Raw genomic sequence first — 21,799 nt, forward strand, 5'->3', positions numbered from 1 at the left:
GCACAAGAGTGCTGTTCTTAGCCTGAATGAACCCTTGCTGCTAGACCTTGAAACTGAACGTGATTCAACTCCGTTTAGGAAGTTAAATTGAAACCTAGTGTGCCATGCAAGAAAAACACTCTGCTTTTGAGAAACGGGCATTCTTGCACTCTACTGTGTTTCCTATAGGGCCAGTACAGTGAGCTAGCTCAGAACAAAAGAACTGTGCTTCCTACACAAACGGGGCATATCTAGTTCAACTCAGTATTGGAAACTGAGTAAAAGAGTAACTTCTCTTCAGTCCAATACACTGTACTGGCTGGGAACAGACACGAATGCTATTTGCACTGTGTATGGCCAGAAAAGCACAAGAGTGCTGTTCTTAGACTGAATGAACCCTTGCTGCTAGAACTTGAAACTGAACGAGATTCAACTCCGTTTAGAAAATTTAATTGAACCCTAGTGTGCCATGCAAGTTAAACAATCTGCTTTCGAGAAACGGGCATTCTTGCACTCTACTGTGTTACCCATAGGGCCAGTACAGTGAGCTAGCTGAGAAGAAAAGAACTGTGCTTCCTACACAAACGGGGCATATCTAGTTCAACTCAGTATTGGAAACTGAGTAAAACAGGAGCTTCTCTTCAGTCCAATACATTGTACTCGCTGGGAACAGACGCGAATGCTATTTGCACTGTGTATGGCCAGAATAGCACAAGAGTGCTGTTCTTAGCCTGAATGAACCCTTGCTGCTAGAACTTGAAACTGAACGTGATTCAACTCGGTGTAGGAAGTTTAATTGAACACTAGTGTTCCATGCAAGGAAAACCTCTGCTTTTGAGAAACGGGCATTCTTACAATCTACTGTGTTTCCTATAGGGCCAGTACTGTGAGCTAGCTCAGAACAAAAGAACTGTGCTTCCTACACAAACGGGGCATATCTAGTTCAACTCAGTATTGGAAACTGAGTAAAACAGGAGCTTCTCTTCAGTCCAATACACTGTACTGGCTGGGAACAGACGCGAATGCTATTTGCACTCTGTATGGCCAGAATAGCACAAGAGTGCTGTTCTTAGCCTGAATGAACCCTTGCTGCTAGAACTTGAACTGAACGTGATTCAACTCCGTTTAGGATGTTTAATTGAACCCTAGTGTGCCATGCAAGGAAAACACTCTGCTTTTGAGAAACGGGCATTCGTGCACAATACTGTGTTTCCTTTAGGGCCAGTACAGTGAGCTAGCTCCGAACAAAAGAACTGTGCTTCCTACACAAACGGGGCATATCTAGTTCAACTCAGTATTGGAAACTGAGTAAAACAGGAGCTTCTCTTCAGTCCAATACACTGTACTGGCTGGGAACAGACGTGAATGCTATTTGCACTGTGTATGGCCAGAATAGCCCAAGAGTGGTGTTCTTAGCCTGAATGAACCCTTGCTGCTAGAACTTGAAACGGAATGTGATTCAACTCCGTTTAGCAAGTTTAATTGAACCCTAGTGTGCCATGCAAGAAAAATACTCTGCTTTTGAGAAACGGGCATTCATGCACTCTACTGTGTTTCCTATAGGTCCAGTACAGTGAGCTAGCTCAGAACAAAAGAACTGTGCTTTCTACACAAACGGGGCGTATCTAGTTCAACTCAGTATTGGAAACTGAGTAAAACAGGAGCTTCTCTTCAGTCCAATACACTGTACTGGCTGGGAACAGACGCGAATGCTATTTGCACTCTGTATGGCCAGAATATCACAAGAGTGCTGTTCTTAGCCTGAATGAACCCTTGCTGCTAGAACTTGAAACTGAACGTGATTCAACTCCGTTTAGGAAGTTTAATTGAACACTAGTGTGCCATACAAGATAAACACTCTGCTTTTGAGAAACGGGCATTCTTGCACTCTACTGTGTTTCCTATAGGACTAGTACAGTGACCTAGCTCAGAACAAAAGAACTGTGCTTCCTACACAAACGTGGCATATCTAGTTCAACTCAGTATTGGAAACTGAGTAAAACAAGAGCTTCTCTTCAGTCCAATACACTGTACTGGCTAGGAGCACATGCGAATGCTATTTGCACTGTGCATGGCCAGAATAGCACAAGAGTGCTGTTCTTAGCCTGAATGAACCCTTGCTGCTAGAACTTGAAGCTGAACGTGATTCAACTACGTTTAGGAAGTTTAATTGAACCCTAGCGTGCCATGCAAGGAAAACACTCTGCTTTTCAGAAACGGGCATTCTTGCACTCTACAGTGTTTCGTATAGGGCCATTACTGTGAGCTAACTCATAACAAAAGAACTGTGCTTCCTACACAAACGGGGCATATCTAGTTCAACTCAGTATTGGAAACTGAGTAAAACAGGAGCTTCTCTTCAGTGCAATACACTGTACTGCCTGGGAACAGACGCGAATGCTATTTGCACTGTGTATGGCCAGAATAGTACAAGAGTTCTGTTCTTAGCCTGAATGAACCCTTGCTGCTACAACTTGAATCGGAACGTGATTCAACTCCGTTTAGGAAGTTTAATTGAACCCTAGTGTGCCATGCAAGAAAAACACTCTGCTTTTGAGAAACGGGCATTCTTGCACTCTACTGTGTTTCCTATAGGGCCAGTACAGTCAGCTAGCTCCGAACAAAAGAACTGTGCTTCCTACACAATCGGGGCATATCTAGTTCAACTCAGTATTGGAAACTGAGTAAAACAGGAGCTTCTCTTCAGTCCAATACACTGTACTGGCTGGGAACAGACGAGAATGCTATTTGCACTGTGCATGGCCAGAATAGCACAAGAGTGCTGTTCTTAGCCTGAATGAACCCTTGCTGCTAGAACTTGAAACTGAACGAGATTCAACTCCGTTTAGGAAGTTTAATTGAACCCTAGTGTGCCATGCAAGGAAAACACTCTGCTTTTGAGAAACGGGCATTCTTGCACTCTACTGTGTTTCCTATAGGGCCAGTACAGTGAGCTAGCTCAGAACAAAAGAACTGTGCTTTCTACACAAACGGAGCATATCTAGTTCAACTCAGTATTGGAAACTGAGTAAAACGGGAGCTTCTCTTCAGTCCAATACACTGTACTGGCTGGGAACAGACGCGAATGCTATTTGCACTGTGTATGGCCAGAATAGCACAAGAGTGCTGTTCTTAACCTGAATGAACCCTTGCTGCTAGAACTTGAAACTGAACGTGATTCAACTCCGTTTAGGAAGTTTAATTGAACCCTAGTATGCCATGAAGAAAAACACTCTCCTTTTGAGAAACGGGCATTCTTGCACTCTACTGTGTTTCCTTTAGGGACAGTAAAGTGAGCTAGCTCAGAACAAAAGAACTGTGCTTCCTACACAAACGGGGCATATCTAGTTCAACTCAGTATTGGAAACTGAGTAAAACAGGAGCTTCTCTTCAGTCCAATACATTGTACTGGCTGGGAACAGACGCGAATGCTATTTGCACTGTGTATGGCCAGAATAGCACAAGAGTTCTGTTCTTAGCCTGAATGAACCCTTGCTGCTACAACTTGAATCGAAACGTGATTAAATTCCGTTTAGGAAGTTTTATTGAACCCTAGTGTGCCATGCAAGAAAAACACTCTTCTTTTGAGAAATGGGCATTCTTGCACTCTACTGTGTTTCCTATAGGGCCAGTACAGTGAGCTAGCTCCGAAAAAAAGAACTGTGCTTCCTACATAAACGGGGCATATCTAGTTCAACTCAGTATTTGAAACTGAGTAAAACAGGAGCTTCTCTTCAGTCCAATACACTGTACTGGCTGGGAACAGACGCGAATGCTATTTGCACTGTGTATGGCCAAGGTAGCAAAAGAGTGCTGTTCTTAGCCTGAATGAACCCTTGCTGCTAGACCTTGAAACTGAACGTGATTCAACTCCGTTTATGAAGTTTAATTGAAACCTAGTTTGCCATGCAAGGAAAACACTCTGCTATTGAGAAACGGGCATTCTTGCACTCTACAGTGTTTCGTATAGGGCCATTCCTGTGAGCTAGCTCAGAACAAAAGAACTGTGCTTCCTACACAAACGGGGCATATCTAGTTCAACTCAGTATTGGAAACTGAGTAAAACAGGAGCTTCTCTTCAGTGCAATACACTGTACTGGCTGGGAACAGACGGGAATGCTATTTGCACTGTGTATGGCCAGAATAGCACAAGGGTTCTGTTCTTAGCCTGAATGAACCCTTGCTGCTACAACTTGAATCGGAACGTGATTCAACTCCGTTTAGGAAGTTTAATTGAACCCTAGTGTGCCATGCAAGAAAAACACTCTGCTTTTGAGAAACTGGCATTCTTGCTCTCTATTGTGTTTCCTATAGGGCCAGTACAGTGAGCTAGCTCAGAACAAAAGAACTCTGCTTCCTACACAAACGGGGCATATCTAGTTCAACTCAGTATTGGAAACTGAGTAAAACAGTAGCTTCTGTTCAGTCCAATACACTGTACTGGCTGGGAACAGACGCGAATGCTATTTGCACTGTGTATGGCCAGAAAAGCACAAGAGTGCTGTTCTTAGACTGAATGAACCCTTGCTGCTAGAACTTGAAACTGAAGGAGATTCAACTCCGTTTAGAAAATTTAATTGAACCCTAGTGTGCCATGCAAGTTAAACAATCTGCTTTTGAGAAACGGGCATTCTTGCACTCTACTGTGTTTCCCATAGGGCCAGTACAGTGAGCTAGCTCCGAACAAAAGAACTGTGCTTCCTACATAAACGGGGCATATCTAGTTCAACTCAGTATTGGAAACTGAGTAAAACAGGAGCTTCTCTTCAGTCCAATACACTGTACTGGCAGGGATCAGACGCGAATGCTATTTGCACTGTGTATGGCCAAGGTAGCACAAGAGTGCTGTTCTTAGCCTGAATGAACCCTTGCTGCTAGACCTTGAAACTGAACGTGATTCAACTCCGTTTAGGAAGTTAAATTGAAACCTAGTGTGCCATGCAAGAAAAACACTCTGCTTTTGAGAAACGGGCATTCTTGCACTCTACTGTGTTTCCTATAGGGCCAGTACAGTGAGCTAGCTCAGAACAAAAGAACTGTGCTTCCTACACAAACGGGGCATATCTAGTTCAACTCAGTATTGGAAACTGAGTAAAAGAGTAACTTCTCTTCAGTCCAATACACTGTACTGGCTGGGAACAGACACGAATGCTATTTGCACTGTGTATGGCCAGAAAAGCACAAGAGTGCTGTTCTTAGACTGAATGAACCCTTGCTGCTAGAACTTGAAACTGAACGAGATTCAACTCCGTTTAGAAAATTTAATTGAACCCTAGTGTGCCATGCAAGTTAAACAATCTGCTTTCGAGAAACGGGCATTCTTGCACTCTACTGTGTTACCCATAGGGCCAGTACAGTGAGCTAGCTGAGAAGAAAAGAACTGTGCTTCCTTCACAAACGGGGCATATCTAGTTCAACTCAGTATTGGAAACTGAGTAAAACAGGAGCTTCTCTTCAGTCCAATACATTGTACTCGCTGGGAACAGACGCGAATGCTATTTGCACTGTGTATGGCCAGAATAGCACAAGAGTGCTGTTCTTAGCCTGAATGAACCCTTGCTGCTAGAACTTGAAACTGAACGTGATTCAACTCGGTGTAGGAAGTTTAATTGAACACTAGTGTTCCATGCAAGGAAAACCTCTGCTTTTGAGAAACGGGCATTCTTACAATCTACTGTGTTTCCTATAGGGCCAGTACTGTGAGCTAGCTCAGAACAAAAGAACTGTGCTTCCTACACAAACGGGGCACATCTAGTTCAACTCAGTATTGGAAACTGAGTAAAACAGGAGCTTCTCTTCAGTCCAATACACTGTACTGGCTGGGAACAGACGCGAATGCTATATGCACTGTGTATGGCCAGAATAGCACAAGAGTGCTGTTCTTAGCCTGAATGAACCCTTGCTGCTAGAACTTTAAACTCAACGTGATTCTACTCCGTTTAGGAAGTTTAATAGAACCCTAGTGTGCCATGCAAGGAAAACACTCTGCTTTTGAGAAACGAGCATTCTTGCACTCTGCTGTGTTTCCTATAGGGCCAGTACAGTGAGCTAGCTCAGAACAAAAGAACTGTGCTTCCTACACAAATGGTGCATATCTAGGTCAACTCAATATTTGAAACTGAGTAAAACAGGAGCTTCTATTCAGTCCAATACACTGTACTGGCTGGGAACAGACGCGAATGCTATATGCACTGTGTATGGCCAGATTAGCACAAGAGTGCTGTTCTTACCCTGAATGAACCCTTGCTGCTAGAACGTGAAATTTAACGTGATTCAACTCCGTTTAGGAAGTTCAATTGAACCCTAGTGTGCCATGCAAGGAAAACACTCTGCTTTTGAGAAACGGGCATTCTTGCACTCTACTGTGTTTCCTATAGGGCCAGTACAGTGATCTAGCTCAGAACAAAAGAACTGTGCTTCCTACACAAACGGGGCATAACTAGTGCAACTCAGTATTGGAAACTGAGTAAAACAGGAGCTTCTCTTCAGTCCAATACACTGTACTGGCTGGTAACAGACGTGAATGCTATTTGCACTGTGTATGTCCCGAATAGCACAAGAGTGCTGTTCTTAGCCTGAATGAACCCTTGCTGCTAGAACTTGAACTGAACGTGATTCAACTCCGTTTAGGATGTTTAATTGAACCCTAGTGTGCCATGCAAGGAAAACACTCTGCTTTTGAGAAACGGGCATTCTTGCACTCTACTGTGTTTCCTTTAGGGCCAGTACAGTGAGCTAGCTCCGAACAAAAGAACTGTGCTTCCTACACAAACGGGGCATATCTAGTTCAACTCAGTATTGGAAACTGAGTAAAACAGGAGCTTCTCTTCAGTCCAATACACTGTACTGGCTGGGAACAGACGTGAATGCTATTTGCACTGTGTATGGCCAGAATAGCCCAAGAGTGGTGTTCTTAGCCTGAATGAACCCTTGCTGCTAGAACTTGAAACGGAATGTGATTCAACTCCGTTTAGCAAGTTTAATTGAACCCCAGTGTGCCATGCAAGAAAAATACTCTGCTTTTGAGAAACGGGCATTCATGCACTCTACTGTGTTTCCTATAGGTCCAGTACAGTGAGCTAGCTCAGAACAAAAGAACTGTGCTTTCTACACAAACGGGGCGTATCTAGTTCAACTCAGTATTGGAAACTGAGTAAAACAGGAGCTTCTCTTCAGTCCAATACACTGTACTGGCTGGGAACAGACGCGAATGCTATTTGCACTGTGTATGGCCAGAATATCACAAGAGTGCTGTTCTTAGCCTGAATGAACCCTTGCTGCTAGAACTTGAAACTGAACGTGATTCAACTCCGTTTAGGAAGTTTAATTGAACACTAGTGTGCCATACAAGATAAACACTCTGCTTTTGAGAAACGGGCATTCTTGCACTCTACTGTGTTTCCTATAGGACTAGTACAGTGACCTAGCTCAGAACAAAAGAACTGTGCTTCCTACACAAACGGGGCATATCTAGTTCAACTCAGTATTCGAAACTGAGTAAAACAAGAGCTTCTCTTCAGTCCAATACACTGTACTGGCTAGGAGCACATGCGAATGCTATTTGCACTCTGTATGGCCAGAATAGCACAAGAGTGTTGTTCTTAGCCTGAATGAACCCTTGCTGCTAGAACTTGAAGCTGAACGTGATTCAACTACGTTTAGGAAGTTTAATTGAACCCTAGTGTGCCATGCAAGGAAAACACTCTGCTTTTCAGAAACGGGCATTCTTGCACTCTACAGTGTTTCGTATAGGGCCATTACTGTGAGCTAACTCATAACAAAAGAACTGTGCTTCCTACACAAACGGGGCATATCTAGTTCAACTCAGTATTGGAAACTGAGTAAAACAGGAGCTTCTCTTCAGTGCAATACACTGTACTGCCTGGGAACAGACGCGAATGCTATTTGCACTGTGTATGGCCAGAATAGCACAAGAGTTCTGTTCTTAGCCTGAATGAACCCTTGCTGCTACAACTTGAATCGGAACGTGATTCAACTCCGTTTAGGAAGTTTAATTGAACCCTAGTGTGCCATGCAAGAAAAACACTCTGCTTTTGAGAAACGGGCATTCTTGCACTCTACTGTGTTTCCTATAGGGCCAGTACAGTCAGCTAGCTCCGAACAAAAGAACTGTGCTTCCTACACAATCGGGGCATATCTAGTTCAACTCAGTATTGGAAACTGAGTAAAACAGGAGCTTCTCTTCAGTCCAATACACTGTACTGGCTGGGAACAGACGAGAATGCTATTTGCACTGTGCATGGCCAGAATAGCACAAGAGTGCTGTTCTTAGCCTGAATGAACCCTTGCTGCTAGAACTTGAAACTGAACGAGATTCAACTCCGTTTAGGAAGTTTAATTGAACGCTAGTGTGCCATGCAAGGAAAACACTCTGCTTTTGAGAAACGGGCATTCTTGCACTCTACTGTGTTTCCTATAGGGCCAGTACAGTGAGCTAGCTCAGAACAAAAGAACTGTGCTTTCTACACAAACGGAGCATATCTAGTTCAACTCAGTATTGGAAACTGAGTAAAACGGGAGCTTCTCTTCAGTCCAATACACTGTACTGGCTGGGAACAGACGCGAATGCTATTTGCACTGTGTATGGCCAGAATAGCACAAGAGTGCTGTTCTTAACCTGAATGAACCCTTGCTGCTAGAACTTGAAACTGAACGTGATTCAACTCCGTTTAGGAAGTTTAATTGAACCCTAGTATGCCATGAAGAAAAACACTCTCCTTTTGAGAAACGGGCATTCTTGCACTCTACTGTGTTTCCTTTAGGGACAGTAAAGTGAGCTAGCTCAGAACAAAAGAACTGTGCTTCCTACACAAACGGGGCATATCTAGTTCAACTCAGTATTGGAAACTGAGTAAAACAGGAGCTTCTCTTCAGTCCAATACATTGTACTGGCTGGGAACAGACGCGAATGCTATTTGCACTGTGTATGGCCAGAATAGCACAAGAGTTCTGTTCTTAGCCTGAATGAACCCTTGCTGCTACAACTTGAATCGAAACGTGATTAAATTCCGTTTAGGAAGTTTTATTGAACCCTAGTGTGCCATGCAAGAAAAACACTCTTCTTTTGAGAAATGGGCATTCTTGCACTCTACTGTGTTTCCTATAGGGCCAGTACAGTCAGCTAGCTCCGAACAAAAGAACTGTGCTTCCTACATAAACGGGGCATATCTAGTTCAACTCAGTATTTGAAACTGAGTAAAACAGGAGCTTCTCTTCAGTCCAATACACTGTACTGGCTGGGAACAGACGCGAATGCTATTTGCACTCTGTATGGCCAAGGTAGCAAAAGAGTGCTGTTCTTAGCCTGAATGAACCCTTGCTGCTAGACCTTGAAACTGAACGTGATTCAACTCCGTTTATGAAGTTTAATTGAAACCTAGTTTGCCATGCAAGGAAAACACTCTGCTTTTGAGAAACGGGCATTCTTGCACTCTACAGTGTTTCGTATAGGGCCATTCCTGTGAGCTAGCTCAGAACAAAAGAACTGTGCTTCCTACACAAACGGGGCATATCTAGTTCAACTCAGTATTGGAAACTGAGTAAAACAGGAGCTTCTCTTCAGTGCAATACACTGTACTGGCTGGGAACAGACGGGAATGCTATTTGCACTGTGTATGGCCAGAATAGCACAAGGGTTCTGTTCTTAGCCTGAATGAACCCTTGCTGCTACAACTTGAATCGGAACGTGATTCAACTCCGTTTAGGAAGTTTAATTGAACCCTAGTCTGCCATGCAAGAAAAACACTCTGCTTTTGAGAAACTGGCATTCTTGCTCTCTATTGTGTTTCCTATAGGGCCAGTACAGTGAGCTAGCTCAGAACAAAAGAACTCTGCTTCCTACACAAACGGGGCATATCTAGTTCAACTCAGTATTGGAAACTGAGTAAAACAGTAGCTTCTCTTCAGTCCAATACACTGTACTGGCTGGGAACAGACGCGAATGCTATTTGCACTGTGTATGGCCAGAAAAGCACAAGAGTGCTGTTCTTAGCCTGAATGAACCCTTGCTGCTAGAACTTGAAACTGAACGAGATTCAACTCCGTTTAGAAAATTTAATTGAACCCTAGTGTGCCATGCAAGTTAAACAATCTGCTTTCGAGAAACGGGCATTCTTGCACTCTACTGTGTTACCCATAGGGCCAGTACAGTGAGCTAGCTGAGAAGAAAAGAACTGTGCTTCCTACACAAACGGGGCATATCTAGTTCAACTCAGTATTGGAAACTGAGTAAAACAGGAGCTTCTCTTCAGTCCAATACATTGTACTCGCTGGGAACAGACGCGAATGCTATTTGCACTGTGTATGGCCAGAATAGCACAAGAGTTCTGTTCTTAGCCTGAATTAACCCTTACTGCTACAACTTGAATCGCAACGTGATTAAACTCCGTTTAGGAAGTTTAATTGAACCCTAGTGTAGCATGCAAGAAAAACACTCTTCTTTTGAGAAACGGGCATTCTTGCACTCTACTGTGTTTCCTATAGGGCCAGTACAGTGAGCGAGCTCCGAACAAAAGAACTGTGCTTCCTACACAAACAGGGCATATCTAGTTCAACTCAGTATTGGAAACTGAGTAAAAAAGGAGCTTCTCTTCAGTCCAATACACTGTACTGGCTTGGAACAAACGCGAATGCTATTTGCAATGTGTATGGCCAGAATAGCACAAGAGTGCTGTTCTTAGCCTGAATGAACCCTTGCTGCTAGAACTTGAAACTGAACGTGATTCAACTCCGTTTAGCAAGTTTAATTGAACCCTAGTGTGCCATGCAAGAAAAACACTCTGCTTTTGAGAAACGGCCATTCTTGCACTCTACTGTGTTTCCTATAGGACTAGTACAGTGACCTAGCTCAGAACAAAAGAACTGTGCTTCCTACACAAACGGGGCATATCTAGTTCAACTCAGTATTGGAAACTGAGTAAAACAAGAGCTTCTCTTCAGTCCAATACACTGTACTGGCTGGGAGCACATGCGAATGGTATTTGCACTCTGTATGGCCAGAATAGCACAAGAGTGCTGTTCTTAGCCTGAATGAACCCTTGCTGCTAGAACTTGAAGCTGAACGTGATTCAACTCCGTTTAGGAAGTTTAATTGAACCCTAGTGTGCCATGCAAGGAAAACTCTCTGCTTTTGAGAAATGGGCATTGTTGCACTCTACTGTGTTTCCTATAGGGCCAGTACAGTGAGCTCGCTCAGAACAAAAGAACTGTGCTTCCTACACAAACGGGGCATATCTAGTTCAACTCAGCATTGGAAACTGAGTAAAACAGGAGCTTCTCTTCAGTCCAATACACTGTACTGGCTGTTAACAGACGCGAATGCTATTTGCACTGTGTATGGCCAAGGTAGCACAAGAGTGCTGTTCTTAGCCTGAATGAACCCTTGCTGCAACAACTTGAATCGGAACGTGATTCAACTCCGTTTAGGAAGTTTAATTGAACCCTAGTGTGCCATGCAAGAAAAACACTCTGGTTTTGAGAAACGGGCATTCTTGCACTCTACTGTGTTTCCTATAGGGCCAGTACAGTCAGCTAGCTCCGAACAAAAGAACTGTGCTTCATACACAATCGGGGCATATCTAGTTCAACTCAGTATTGGAAACTGAGTAAAACAGGAGCTTCTCTTCAGTCCAATACACTGTACTCGCTGGGAACAGACGCGAATGCTATTTGCACTGTGCATGGCCAGAATAGCACAAGAGTGCTGTTCCTAGCCTGAATGAACCCTTGCTGCTAGAACTTGAAACTGAACGTGATTCAACTCGGTGTAGGAAGTTTAATTGAACACTAGTGTTCCATGCAAGGAAAATACTCTGCTTTTGAGAAACGGGCATTCTTATACTCTACTGTGTTTCCTATAGGGCCAGTACTGTGAGCTAGCTCAGAACAAAAGAACTGTGCTTCCTACACAAACGGGGCACATCTAGTTCAACTCAGTATTGGAAACTGAGTAAAACAGGAGCTTCTCTTCAGTCCAATACACTGTACTGGCTGGGAACAGACGCGAATGCTATATGCACTGTGTATGGCCAGAATAGCACAAGAGTGCTGTTCTTAGCCTGAATGAACCCTTGCTGCTAGAACTTTAAACTCAACGTGATTCTACTCCGTTTAGGAAGTTTAATAGAACCCTAGTGTGCCATGCAAGGAAAACACTCTGCTTTTGAGAAACGAGCATTCTTGCACTCTGCTGTGTTTCCTATAGGGCCAGTACAGTGAGCTAGCTCAGAACAAAAGAACTGTGCTTCCTACACAAATGGTGCATATCTAGGTCAACTCAATATTTGAAACTGAGTAAAACAGGAGCTTCTATTCAGTCCAATACACTGTACTGGCTGGGAACAGACGCGAATGCTATATGCACTGTGTATGGCCAGATTAGCACAAGAATGCTGTTCTTACCCTGAATGAACCCTTGCTGCTAGAACGTGAAATTTAACGTGATTCAACTCCGTTTAGGAAGTTCAATTGAACCCTAGTGTGCCATGCAAGGAAAACACTCTGCTTTTGAGAAACGGGCATTCTTGCACTCTACTGTGTTTCCTATAGGGCCAGTACAGTGATCTAGCTCAGAACAAAAGAACTGTGCTTCCTACACAAACGGGGCATAACTAGTGCAACTCAGTATTGGAAACTGAGTAAAACAGGAGCTTCTCTTCAGTCCAATACACTGTACTGGCTGGGAACAGACGCGAATGCTATTTGCACTGTGTATGGCCAGAATAGCACAAGAGTGCTGTTCTTAACCTGAATGAACCCTTGCTGCTAGAACTTGAAACTGAACGTGATTCAACTCCGTTTAGGAAGTTTAATTGAACCCTAGTATGCCATGAAGAAAAACACTCTCCTTTTGAGAAACGGGCATTCTTGCACTCTACTGTGTTTCCTTTAGGGACAGTAAAGTGAGCTAGCTCAGAACAAAAGAACTGTGCTTCCTACACAATCGGGGCATATCTAGTTCAACTCAGTATTGGAAACTGAGTAAAACAGGAGCTTCTCTTCAGTCCAATACATTGTACTGGCTGGGAACAGACGCGAATGCTATTTGCACTGTGTATGGCCAGAATAGCACAAGAGTTCTGTTCTTAGCCTGAATGAACCCTTGCTGCTACAACTTGAATCGAAACGTGATTAAATTCCGTTTAGGAAGTTTTATTGAACCCTAGTGTGCCATGCAAGAAAAACACTCTTCTTTTGAGAAATGGGCATTCTTGCACTCTACTGTGTTTCCTATAGGGCCAGTACAGTGAGCTAGCTCCGAACAAAAGAACTGTGCTTCCTACATAAACGGGGCATATCTAGTTCAACTCAGTATTTGAAACTGAGTAAAACAGGAGCTTCTCTTCAGTCCAATACACTGTACTGGCTGGGAACAGACGCGAATGCTATTTGCACTGTGTATGGCCAAGGTAGCAAAAGAGTGCTGTTCTTAGCCTGAATGAACCCTTGCTGCTAGACCTTGAAACTGAACGTGATTCAACTCCGTTTATGAAGTTTAATTGAAACCTAGTTTGCCATGCAAGGAAAACACTCTGCTTTTGAGAAACGGGCATTCTTGCACTCTACAGTGTTTCGTATAGGGCCATTCCTGTGAGCTAGCTCAGAACAAAAGAACTGTGCTTCCTACACAAACGGGGCATATCTAGTTCAACTCAGTATTGGAAACTGAGTAAAACAGGAGCTTCTCTTCAGTGCAATACACTGTACTGGCTGGGAACAGACGGGAATGCTATTTGCACTGTGTATGGCCAGAATAGCACAAGGGTTCTGTTCTTAGCCTGAATGAACCCTTGCTGCTACAACTTGAATCGGAACGTGATTCAACTCCGTTTAGGAAGTTTAATTGAACCCTAGTGTGCCATGCAAGAAAAACACTCTGCTTTTGAGAAACTGGCATTCTTGCTCTCTATTGTGTTTCCTATAGGGCCAGTACAGTGAGCTAGCTCAGAACAAAAGAACTGTGCTTCCTACACAAACGGGGCATATCTAGTTCAACTCAGTATTGGAAACTGAGTAAAACAGTAGCTTCTCTTCAGTCCAATACACTGTACTGGCAGGGATCAGACGCGAATGCTATTTGCACTGTGTATGGCCAAGGTAGCACAAGAGTGCTGTTCTTAGCCTGAATGAACCCTTGCTGCTAGACCTTGAAACTGAACGTGATTCAACTCCGTTTAGGAAGTTAAATTGAAACCTAGTGTGCCATGCAAGAAAAACACTCTGCTTTTGAGAAACGGGCATTCTTGCACTCTACTGTGTTTCCTATAGGGCCAGTACAGTGAGCTAGCTCAGAACAAAAGAACTGTGCTTCCTACACAAACGGGGCATATCTAGTTCAACTCAGTATTGGAAACTGAGTAAAAGAGTAACTTCTCTTCAGTCCAATACACTGTACTGGCTGGGAACAGACGCGAATGCTATTTGCACTGTGTATGGCCAGAAAAGCACAAGAGTGCTGTTCTTAGACTGAATGAACCCTTGCTGCTAGAACTTGAAACTGAATGAGATTCAACTCCGTTTAGAAAATTTAATTGAACCCTAGTGTGCCATGCAAGTTAAACAATCTGCTTTCGAGAAACGGGCATTCTTGCACTCTACTGTGTTACCCATAGGGCCAGTACAGTGAGCTAGCTGAGAAGAAAAGAACTGTGCTTCCTACACAAACGGGGCATATCTAGTTCAACTCAGTATTGGAAACTGAGTAAAACAGGAGCTTCTCTTCAGTCCACTACATTGTACTCGCTGGGAACAGACGCGAATGCTATTTGCACTGTGTATGGCCAGAATAGCACAAGAGTTCTGTTCTTAGCCTGAATTAACCCTTGCTGCTACAACTTGAATCGCAACGTGATTAAACTCCGTTTAGGAAGTTTAATTGAACCCTAGTGTAGCATGCAAGAAAAACACTCTTCTTTTGAGAAACGGGCATTCTTGCACTCTACTGTGTTTCCTATAGGGCCAGTACAGTGAGCTAGCTCCGAACAAAAGAACTGTGCTTCCTACACAAACAGGGCATATCTAGTTCAACTCAGTATTGGAAAATGAGTAAAAAAGGAGCTTCTCTTCAGTCCAATACACTGTACTGGCTTGGAACAAACGCGAATGCTATTTGCAATGTGTATGGCCAGAATAGCACAAGAGTGCTGTTCTTAGCCTGAATGAACCCTTGGTGCTAGAATTGAAACCTACCGTGATTCAACTCCCTTTAGGAAGTTTAATTGAACCCTAGTATGCCATGGAAGGAAAACACTCTGCTTTTGAGAAACGGGCATTCTTGCACTCTACTGTGTTTCCTATAGGGCCAGTACAGTGAGCTAGCTCACAACAAAAGAACTGTGCTTCCTACACAAACGAGGCATATCTAGCTCAACTCAGTATTGGAAACTGAGTAAAACACGAGCTTCTCTTCAGTGCAATACACTGTACTGGCTGGGAACAGACGCGAATGCTATTTGCACTGTGTATGGCCAGAATAGCACAAGAGTTCTGTTCTTAGCCTGAATGAACCCTTGCTGCTACAACTTGAATCGGAACGTGATTCAACTCCGTTTAGGAAGTTTAATTGAACCCTAGTGTGCCATGCAAGAAAAACACTCTGCTTTTGAGAAACGGGCATTCTTGCACTCTACTGTGTTTCCTATAGGGCCAGTACAGTCAGCTAGTTCCGAACAAAAGAACTGGGCTTCCTACACAAACGGGGCGTATCTAGTTCAACTCAGTATTGGAAATTGAGTAAAACAGGAGCTTCTCTTCAGTCCAATACACTGTACTGGTTGGGAACAGACGCGAATGCTATTTGCACTGTGTATGGCCAGAAGAGCACAAGAGTGCTGTTCTTAGCCTGAATGAACCCTTGCTGCTAGAACTTGAAACTGAACGTGATTCAACTCGGTGTATGAGGTTTAATTGAACACTACTGTTCCATGCAAGGAAAACCTCTGCTTTTGAGAAAGGCATTCTTGCACTCTACTGTGTTTCCTATAGGGCCAGTACTGTGAGCTAGCTCAGAACAAAAGAACTGTGCTTCCTACACAAACGGGGCACATCTAGTTCAACTCAGTATTGGAAATTGAGTAAAACAGGAGCTTCTTTTCAGTCCAATACACTGCCTGGCTGGTAACAGACGCGAATGCTATTTGCACTGTGTATGGCCAGAATAGCACAAGAGTGCTTTTCTTAGCCTGAATGAACCCTTGCTGCTAGAACTTGAAACAGAATGTGATTCAACTCCGTTTAGCAAGTTTAATTGAACCCTAGTGTGCCATGCAAGAAAAACACTCTGCTTTTGAGAAACGGGCATTCTTGCACTCTACTGTGTTTCCTATAGGGCCAGTACAGTGAGCTAGCTCAGAACAAAAGAACTGTGCCTCCTACACAAACGGGGCATATCTAGTTCAACTCAGTATTGGAAACTGAGTAAAACAGTAGCTTCTCTTCAGTCCAATACACTGTACTGGCTGGGAAGAGACGCGAATGCTATTTGCACTGTGTATGGCCAGAAAAGCACAAGAGTGCTGTTCTTAGACTGAATGAACCCTTGCTGCTAGAACTTGAAACTGAACGAGATTCAACTCCGTTTAGAAAATTTAATTGAACCCTAGTGTGCCATGCAAGTTAAACAATCTGCTTTTGAGAAACGGGCATTCTTGCACTCTACTGTGTTTCCCATATGGCCAGTACAGTGAGCTAGCTCAGAACAAAAGAACTGTGCTTCCTACAGAAACGGGGCCTATCTAGTACAACTCAGTATTGGAAACTGAGTAAAACAGGAGCTTCTCTTCAGTCCACTACACTGTACTGGCTGGGAACAGACGCAAATGCTATTTGCACTGTGTATGGCCAGAATAGCACAAGAGTGCTGTTCTTAACCTGAATGAACCCTTGCTGCTAGAACTTGAAACTGAACGTGATTCAACTCCTTTTAGGAAGTTTAATTGAACCCTAGTGTGCCATGCAAGAAAAACACTCTCCTTTTCAGAAACGGGCATTCTTGCACTCTACAGTGTTTCCTATAGGGCCAGTACAGTGAGCTAGCTCAGAACAAAAGAACTGTGCTCCTACACAAATGGGGCATAACTAGTTCAACTCAGTATTGGAAACTGAGTAAAACAGGAGCTTCTCTTCAGTCCAATACACTGTACTTTCAGGGAACAGACATGAATGCTATTTGCACTGTGTATGGCCAGAATAGCAGAAGAGTGCTGTTCTTAGCCTGAATGAACCCTTGCTGCTAGAACTTGAACTGAACGTGATTCAACTCCGTTTAGGAAGTTTAATTGAACCCTAGTGTGCCGTGCAAGGAAAACACTCTGCTTTTGAGAAACGGGCATTCTTGCACTCGACTGTGTTTCCTTTAGGGCCAGTACAGTGAGCTAGCTCCGAACAAAAGAACTGTGCTTCCTACACAAACGGGGCATATCTAGTTCAACTCAGTATTGGAAACTGAGTAAAACAGGAGCTTCTCTTCAGTCAAATACACTGTACTGGCTGGGAACAGACGCGAATGCTATTTGCACTGTGTATGGCCCGAATAGCACAAGAGTGCTGTTCTTAGCCTGAATGAACCCTTAGTGCTAGAAATTGAAACCTAACGTGATTCAACTCCGTGTAGGAAGTTTATTGAACCCTAGTGTGCCATGCAAGGAAAACACTCTGCTTTTGAGAAACGGGCATTCTTGCACTCTACTGTGTTTCCCATAGGGCCATTACTGTGAGCTAACTCATAAAAAAAGAACTGTGCTCCCTACACAAACGGGGCATATCTAGTTCAACTCAGTATTGGAAACTGAGTAAAACAGGAGCTTCTCTTCAGTCCAATACACTGTACTGGCTGGGAACAGAGGATAATGCTATTTGCACTGTGTATGGCCAAGGTAGCACAAGAGTGCTGTTCTTAGCCTGAATGAACCCTGGCTGCTAGACCTTGAAACTGAACGTGATTCAACTCCGTTTAGGAAGTTTAATTGAAACCTAGTTTGCCATGCAAGAAAAACACTCTGCTTTTGAGAAACGGGCATTCATGCACTCTACAATGTTTCGTATAGGGCCATTACTGTGAGCTAACTCATAACAAAAGAACTGTGCTTCGTACACAAACGGGGCATATCTAGTTCAACTCAGTATTGGAAACTGAGTAAAACAGGAGCTTCTCTTCATTCCAATACACTGTTCTGGCTGGTAACAGACGCGAATGCTATTTGCACTGTGTATGGCCAGAGTAGCACAAGAGTGCTGTTCTAAGCCTGAATGAACCCTTGCTGCTAGAACTTGAAACAGAATATGATTCAACTCCGTTTAGCAAGTTTAATTGAACCCTAGTGTGCCATGCAAGAAAAACACTCTGCTTTTGTAAAACGGGCATTCTTGCACTCTACTGTGTTTCCTATAGCGCCAGTACAGTGAGCTAGCTCAGAACAAAAGAACTGTGCTTCCTACACAAACGGGGCTTATCTAGTTCAAATCAGTATTGGAAACTGAGTAAAACAAGAGATTCTCTTCAATCCAATACACTGTACTGGCTGGGAACAGACGCGAATGCTATTTGCACTGTGTATGGCCAGAATAGCACAAGAGTGCTGTTCTTAGCCTGAATGAACCATGGTGCTAGAATTTGAAACGGAACGTGATTCAACTCCGTTTAGGAAGTTTAATTGAACCGTAGTGTGCCATGCAAGAAAAACACTCTGCTTTTGAGAAACTGGCATTCTTGCACTCTACTGTGTTTCCTATAGGGCCAGTACAGTGAGCTAGCTCAGAACTAAAGAACTGTACTTCCTACACAAACGGGGCATATCTAGTTCAACTCAGTATTGGAAACTGAGTAAAACAGTAGCTTCTCTTCAGTCTAATACACTTTACTGGCTGGGAACAGACGCGAATGCTATTTGCACTGTGTATGGCCAGAAAAGCACAAGAGTGCTGTTCTTAGCCTGAATGAACCCTTGCTGCTAGAACTTGAAACTGAACGAGATTCAACTCCGTTTAGGAAATTTAATTGAACCCTAGTGTGCCATGCAAGTTAAACAATCTGCTTTTGAGAAACTGGCATTCTTGCACTCTACTGTGTTTCCCATAGGGCCAGTACAGTGAGCTAGCTCAGAACAAAAGAACTGTGCTTCCTACAGAAACGGGGCATATCTAGTTCAACTCAGTATTGGAAACTGAGTAAAACAGGAGCTTCTCTTCAGTCCACTACACTGTACTGGCTGGGAACAGATGCGAATGCTATTTGCACTGTGTATGGCCAGAATAGCACAAGAGTGCTGTTCTTAACCTGAATGAACCCTTGCTGCCAGAACTTGAAACGGAATGTGATATAACTCCGTTTTGCAACTTTAATTGAACCCTAGTGTGCCATGCAAGAAAAACACTCTTCTTTTGAGAAACGGGCATTCATGCACTCCACTGTGTTTCCTATAGGGCCAGTACAGTGAGCTAGCTCAGAACAAAAGAACTGTGCTTCCTACACAAACGGGGCATATCTAGTTCAACTCAGTATTGGAAACTGAGTAAAACAGGAGCTTCTCTTCAGCCCAATACACTGTACTGGCTGGGAACAGACACGAATGCTATTTGCACTGTGTATGGCCAGAATAGAACAAGAGTGCTGTTCTTAGCCTGAATGAACCCTTGCTGCTAGAACTTGACACTGAACGAGATTCACCTCCGTTTAGGAAGTTTAATTGAACCCTAGTGTGCCATGCAAGAAAAACACTCTGCTTTTGAGAAACGGGCATTCTTGCACTCTACTGTGTTTCCCATAGGGCCAGTACAGTGAGTTAGCTCGGAACTAAAGAACTGTGCTTCCTACACAAACGGGGCATATCTAGTTCAACTCAGTATTTGAAACTGAGTAAAACAGGAGCTTCTCTTCAGTCCAAACACTGTGCTGGCTGGTAACAGACGCGAATGCTATTTGCACTGTGTATGGCCAGAATAGAACAAGAGTGCTGTTCTTAGCCTGAATGAATGCTTGCTGCTTGATCCTGAAACTGCACGTGATTCAACTCCGTTTAGGAATTTTAATTGAACCCTAGTGTGCCATGCAAGGAAAACACTCTGCTTTTGAGAAACGGGCATTCTTGCACTCTGCTGTGTTTCCTATAGGGCCAGTACAGTGAGCTAGCTCAGAACAAAAGAACTGTGCTTCCTACACAAACGGGGCATATCTAGTTCAACTCAGTATTGGAAACTGAGTAAAACAGGAGCTTCTCTTCAGTCCAATACACTGGAGTGGCTGGGAACAGACGCTAATGCTTTTTGCACTGTGTATGGCCAGAAGAGCACAAGAGTGCAGTTCCTAGCCTGAATGAACCCTTGTTGCTAGAACTTGAAACTGAACGTGATTCAACTCGGTGTAGGAAGTTTAATTGAACACTAGTGTTCCATGCAAGAAAAACACTCTGCTTTTGAGAAACGGGCATTCTTGCACTCTACTGTGTTTCCCATAGGGCCAGTACAGAAAGCTAGCTCAGAACAAAAGAACTGTGCTTCCTACACAAACGGGGCATATCTAGTTCAACTTAGTATTGGAAACTGAGTAAAACAGGAGCTTCTCTTCAGTCCAATACACTGTGCTGGCTGGTAACAGACGCGAATGCTATTTGCACTGTGTATGGCCAGAATAGCACAAGAGTGCTGTTCTTAGCCTGAATGAACCCTTGCTGCTAGAACGTGAAACCTAACGTGATTCAACTCCGTTTAGGAAGTTTAATTGAACCCTAGTGTGCCATGCAAGGAAAACACTCTGCTCTTGAGAAACGGGCATTCTTGAACTCTACTGTGTTTCCTATAGGGCCAGTACAGTGAGCTAGCTCACAACAAAAGAACTGTGCTTCCTACACAAACGGGGCATATCTAGTTCAACTCAGTATTGGAAACTGAGTAAAACAGGAGCTTCTCTTCAGTCCAATACACTGTACTGGCTGGGAACAGACGCGAATGCTATTTGCACTGTGTATGGCCAGAATAGTACAAGAGTGCTCTTCTTAGCCTGAATGAACCCTTGCTGCTACAACTTGAATCGGAACATGATTCAACTCCGTTTAGGAAGTTTAATTGAACCCTAGTGTGCCATGCAAGAAAAACACTCTGCTTTTGAGAAACGGGCATTCTTGCACTCTACTGTGTTTCCTAAGGTCCAGTACAGTGAGCTAGCTCCGAAAAAAGAACTGTGCTTCCTACACAAACGGGGCATATCTAGTTCAACTCAGTATTTGAAACTGAGTAAAATAGGAGCTTCTCTTCAGTCCAATACACTGTAATGGCTGGGAACAGACGCGAATGCTATTTGCATTGTATATGGCCAAAATAGCACAAGAGTTCTGTTCTTAGCCTGAATGAACCCTTGCTGCTACAACTTGAATCGGAATGTGATTCAACTCCGTTAAGGAAGTTTAATTGAACCCTAGTGTGCCATGCAAGAAAAACACTCTGCTTTTGAGAAACGGGCATTCTTGCACTCTACTGTGTTTCCTATAGGGCCAGTATAGTTAGATAGCTCAGAACAAAAGAACTGTGCTTCCTACCCAAACGGGGCATATCTAGTTCAACTCAGTATTGGAAACTAAGTAAAAGAGTAGCTTCTCTTCAGTCCAATACACTGTACTGGCTGGGAACAGACGCGAATGCTATTTGCACTGTGTATGGCCAGAATAGCACAAGAGTTCTGTTCTTAGCCTGAATGAACCCTTGCTGCTACAACTTGAATCGGAACGTGATTCAACTCCGTTTTGGAAGTTTAATTGAACCCTAATGTGCCATGCAAGAAAAACACTCTGCTTTTGAGAAACAGACATTCTTG

This window comes from Peromyscus maniculatus, chromosome 15 (assembly GCF_049852395.1).
Source record: "Peromyscus maniculatus bairdii isolate BWxNUB_F1_BW_parent chromosome 15, HU_Pman_BW_mat_3.1, whole genome shotgun sequence".
Classification (NCBI taxonomy): domain Eukaryota; kingdom Metazoa; phylum Chordata; class Mammalia; order Rodentia; family Cricetidae; genus Peromyscus; species Peromyscus maniculatus.